Source organism: Perognathus longimembris, chromosome 1 (assembly GCF_023159225.1).
Source record: "Perognathus longimembris pacificus isolate PPM17 chromosome 1, ASM2315922v1, whole genome shotgun sequence".
Classification (NCBI taxonomy): Eukaryota; Metazoa; Chordata; class Mammalia; order Rodentia; family Heteromyidae; genus Perognathus; species Perognathus longimembris.
This window is the reverse complement of record NC_063161.1, coordinates 34,637,306-34,643,255: the sequence shown is the minus strand read 5'-3', so window position 1 is coordinate 34,643,255 and position 5,950 is coordinate 34,637,306.

Sequence of the window (5,950 nt, the reverse complement as noted above, 5' to 3'; positions counted from 1 at the left end):
ATGATGGTGAAACACAATGATATAAGTAAGCCACTTTGAACAGCACTCACTTTCTCACAGAATTCTTGTGAATACATGATAAACATTTGGATCAATGCCTGACACCTGGTATTTCTAGGCAATAAACATGAGCATTATTGTTCTCTTCAATGTTCTATTCCACTGTGATTTTTATTCATTAACTTTATTCATAAAAATCTTATTTTACAATTAGTACATCAGCAAATATCTTTTTTAAAAAACAGCCAGGATGGGCTGGGGATATGGCCTAGTGGCAAGAGTGCTTGTCCCATATACATGAGGCCGTGGGTTCAATTCCCCAGCACCACATATATAGAAAATGGCCAGAAGTGGCGCTGTGACTCAAGTGGCAGAGTGCTAGCCTTGAGCAAAAAGAAGCCAGGGACAGGCGCCTGGGGATATAGCCTAGTGGCAAGAGTGCCTGCCTCGGATACACGAGGCCCTAGGTTCGATTCCCCAGCACCACATATACAGAAAACGGCCAGAAGTGGCGCTGTGGCTCAAGTGGCAGAGTGCTAGCCTTGAGCGGGAAGAAGCCAGGGATAGTGCTCAGGCCCTGAGCCCAAGCCCCAGGACTGGCCAAAAAAAAAAAAAAAAAAAAAAAAATCAGCCAGCGATAAGGAAACAGATAGTGGAAATAAAATGTAAAAATTCCTACCTTCTCACCAAGTCCAACTATTGTCACTCCTTGGTTTAGGGAGATTTTGGGTCACTCTTAATCTTTATCATGCCTTCCAAATAATTCTTTGATAATATTAATTTCTCTTCCTTTTTAATTTATTGCAAAGCTTCAAACCAACCCAGTTTATAATGGAGCATAGTGTTAAAAACTTCTGATCTCTCCATCTGCTTATGCAGCTATATTTACAATCTTTCTTTGTGAGGATATATTGATGTATACATGTTGTGTGTGTGCTAGCACTTTTTAAATCATAAGTTCTCTTCACGTCAAACTGTGTAAGTCCATTTCATACAGTTTTTAAGCAATTGAATCATATCTACAGTACAAATAGAGCACAATTCATTAACTCTTTCTAACAGACATTTTTGTTTGTAATTTTCCACTAGTATAGCTATTGTCAGAAATAACCTTTATGTAGTTTAATACTTATTTCTGAACATGTGTGGCTATTTCATGAGATAAATTTATTTCTAGAAGTAGTATTTCAGCACCAGTGCATGTGAACATTTATAATTTTGATAGCAGTAGCAAATGCTGTTCAGAAAAAGCTTCACACAAAAAGCTGTCACTGGTTTTAACTGCCACTAGCCGTAAGAATTCCCATTTCTTATGTATCTACCTATGTGGAATATTATTGACCACAAATATTTTTGCCAATTGAAGAAACCAAGAACATAACATCATCTTATTGTTCAGTTTGCATTCTTAATTAGCAAGAAGCTAAATTACTTTATTAATTTGAAAGTTTTTGCCACAGTTTGAGTACTTTGTTTTTTCTTTGATTTTTTTTTTTTTTGTTCTGGTTCTAGGGCTTGAACTCAAGGACTAGGTTGTGCCACTGAGCGTATTTGTGATCAAGGTTTGCGCTCTGCCACTTGAGCAACAGTTCCACTTCCAGTATTTTTTTCATAGTTAATTGCTCAGGCTGGTTTTGAATCAGATCTCAGAAGCCTGAGTAGTTAGGATTAAAAATGTGAGCCACCAGTGCCTGGTTGTTTAAATACTTAAAGAAAAATTCTTGTCTTCTTTCTCCACTCTTTTTTTTTATATACTTATTTATTGTCAAAGTGATGTGCAGAGAGGTTACAGTTTCATACATTAGGCATTGGGTACATTTCTTGTACTGTTTGTTACCTCCTCCCTTATTCCTTGAATGACAGAATATTAGTTTTTAATGTGAGATTTCCAGTTTCTCTCCTAGCTACTTTATCTTTGTTCCTCATATTACTAAACGTCTGTTGCTCTAGTTTCAAGTTCATTGAGTTTTCCCTTTTGTCCTGCATTTTCTATTGAGCCTATTTAGTCCCTACATTTTTGAAATTTTTTAGTTATAAAATTTTCTTTTGACTCTTCTTTATATCTTCTGTGCCTCTGCTGAGAATTTCTATTATTCATTTAGCTCAACTTCATTTGTAATAGTTTCTTGAAACATTTTTATGGTAACTGCTTCAAAATATTTGTCAGCTAATTCTAATTTTTTGTTATTCAAGATGAGATTGCTCTTGGCATGGTGAATGACTTAGGAAAAAATTACTCATTTTGATACTATGTTATAAGATTCTTGGTCTTCCTACATAGCTTCTTTTATTTATTTATTTATTTATTTATTTATTTATTTATTTATTTATTTATCTATTTATCTATTTATTTATTTTACCAGGCCTGTTATGTATGGTTTATTTTAAAACTTATTTATTGTCAAAGTGATGTACAGAGGGGTTACAGTTTCATACGTAAGGCAGTGGGTACATTTCTTGTATAACTTGTTACTTCCTTACTAAAGGGATAATTTACTCTGATTATTTCTGTAAAACTCAGACTATAGGGAAGAAGTCATGAAGACATTAAACTAATCTCAATTATAAGTGGAAAAAACTAGGTGCATGTTTGTGTGTCTACAGATAATGGAATTTCTGTTGATTAAAATATCCTAAGAAACAAACAGTACAAGAAATGTATCCAATGCCTAACGTATGAAACTGTAACCGCTCTGTATATCAGTTTGACAATAAAAATTAAAAAAAATCCTAAGATTTGATATTAGGCAAACTATTTCCATTAATTTCACGGTTACATTGCTGGTGAGGGCAGGGCTCAGCAAGGTCTTTAGGACTGAGCTAGTTTTCCATATATGGATCTTGTGTGATCTGGGGTCACCCCTGAGGGAATGGGATAGTAGAGGACAGTATTATCATGGCAAATTTTAAGAAAGTCAGCAAACCATGTTTCCTTGGAAAGTTTCATGCAGCAATCTGTATTTTCTCAACTGAATAATTTCTTTTTTCTTTTTGTTTGTTTGTTTTTTTTTTGCCAGTCCTGGGGCTTGGACTCAGGTCCTGAGCACTGTCCCTGGCTTCTTTTTGCTCAAGGCTAGCACTCTGCCACTTGAGCCACAGTGCCAGTTCTGGCCATTTTCTATATATATGGTGCTAGGGAATTGAACCTAGGGCTTCATGTATATGAAGCAGGCACTCTTGCCACTAGGCCATATTCCTAGCCCCACAACTGAATAATTTCTAAGGTTACTAAAACCTTTATTCCACTTAACTGTCAAGGTCTTTGATCATACCATGAAAAATTAGCTATAGTTGTAGCAATGTTTATGTTAGCAAAACTATTTTCAAACAAAAATTTCATTAAGTATAATGTAATACAGAGTGTGTTTTCATAAGTGGTTTTAAATAAGATTTTTCTTAAATGTTGACATTGGGGGAAAACTCTTCAGTTACACTAAAGGTCTGCTAAAACACAACTTCTAGAACCTTCTGTGGGTCTAGAAGTTACTTATTTAAACCCTGCCATCATTGAGCAGGTCTAAGATTTGAAGTTCTGTACTTGTAGTTTTCTTCAGAGATGCTGAGAAAATGATGGCTTTTGGAATATTTTTTAATAGAAAAATTGTTAGAACTCTGGCGTGTGTGTGTGTGTGTGTGTGTGTGTGTGTGTGTGTGATTTTCTTGATCCATTTATCTAGAGAGGCATCTGAGTTAATTCCATATCTTAGTGATGGTAAGTAATGCTGCAATGAACATAGTTGTGTTGATAGCTTTTGTGTGTCCTTGATTGTTTTTTGTACCTTTTGATTTGTTTATCTGATTTGGGGAATGGGAGGGGAATCACAGAAATGGTTAGACAAAGGACAAAGGGTGAACCATACAACAGTGATACTCACAAGGCAGTAGGGGGGAAATGAACTTTACAACTTGGGTGGGGGGGAGAGGAGTCAGGGGGAGGAAAAGTGAGAGAAAATGAGGGGGGGTAACACTGTTCGACAAGAAGTATATTCATGACCCATAACCTCTCTTATGTAACTGTAACCTCTATGTACATCACCTTTACATAAAAAAAAAAAACATCTAAAGAAATGCAACTCAAAACAACACTGATTTTCCACCTCACCCCAGTTAGAATGGCCATTATCAAGAAAACTTATAATAACAGATGCTGGTGGAGATGTGGCCAAAAGGGAACACTTCTACACTGTTGGTGGGAATGTAAACTTGTTCAACCACTCTGGAAAGCAGTATGGAGGTTCCTCAAAAGGCTAAACATAGAGTGCCACTACATGGTTTTTGTAACAAATTGGCACCCCAGTCTTACCAGGTGGTTTCCATGGCTATAATACAATGATATTTTGCTAAACTGCATCTTTTCTGGTCATTTGGTTAAAATGGTAGCTTTTGCTGTGAGCTTTTTATTCTTGTTTTTCTTTCCTTTTCTTTTCTTTTTTGTTTGGTTTGGTTTGAATTTGCACCTTTGAGGTATTTAAATTGCTAGCTTTTCTAGCCTTCAGATCTGGGATACAAACCTAGGGAACCCCCTGCTGTGAGGCCCTGAGGGAAAAAAGGGGGGGGTTAGCTGTTTTTACTTCTCTCAGTCTTATAGAGTGTTTTTAATGTGTAACACAGAGAGAGAGAGAGAGAGAGAGAGAGAGAATGACAGAGATAAGAAAGCAAAGAGAAGAGAGAAGAGAAAAAGAGAAAAGATGAGAAGAGAAGAGAAAGAAGGAAGCAAGCTAGAGGAAGAGAAGCAGAAACACAGGCAGATATAAGGAGGGGATGCTAGATGCCTTTATTAGGAAATGACTATGTTTAGGAGGGGAGTGAGAGCTCTATGCTTCCAGCTGAGTTGTAATCCTGACCCAAAACAGAGAACCACAAATATGTGAGTGAATTCTTAACACGTCTTTTTCCTCACCTTCCCCACCCCACCCCACTCTTTCCATATATGAGGATGAAACCCAGGCCTCACACATCCAAGGCAAGCTCTCTACCACTGAGCTACACCCCACCCTTTGCTTTCCCACTTTGTCTTTTCCTGTTTATCACACCAATAATTATAATACCCAGGGTATTGGTGAGCTACAGAATAGATTGCTTGTTTCTTTATGATGTTATGGATCACACAAGCACTGTTTGAATGCACCTGTTCCAAAAACATATCATGTCTTCTAGAGATGGTAATATAGCAGAATGAATGGTAAATTGAAAAAAAAATCTTTGGTGTCCTTCATAGCAAGAATCAGCCAGGTTCTGGTATTTTCCTTTAAGATTCATGGAAAAAAATTATTGAATTTAAGCCAGACACCAGTGGCTCAAATTTGTAATCCTAACTACTCAGAAGGCTGAAGATCTGAGGATCACAGTTGGAAGCCAGTCTGTACAGAAAAGCATATGAGATTCTTATCTGCAATTAAGTACCAGAAAAGCAAAAATGGTGCTATGGCTCAAAGTGATAGTGTGCTAACCTTGAGCAAAAATGCTCAGGGACAGTGCCCAGGTCCTGAGTTCAAGCCCCATGACTGTCAAAAAAATTGAATTAGACTCTCTTCTTCAATCACTACCTGCTATGACTGGAAATTACTTCGATCACTTTGTAGGAAGCTCTATTCTGTCATTAAGGGTTTCCTGTTAGCTTGCTGCTGGGGGCTTCAGAAGGAGAAATTAAACAAAGGTGTTTGTCTTCTGTCTTCACTTTGCAAAAAAAAATTGAATCAGTCATTCAAAATACATGAGCACCAACTACACATATGTATGCATGCATAGATCTATCTATCAATCAATCATAGAGCAAGCTATCATGTGTATGTCTTATATGGATCTTGGGTTTATGCTTGCATGTAATACAGATATGCACACACATATAGGATTCATTGCCCTGTGATACGAATTTAATGGTGGTCAAAAGGGGAAAGATTGCCTCTTCCATTGTATTCTTTCCAGCAGTTAGAGTACTTTTTGTCTAAAA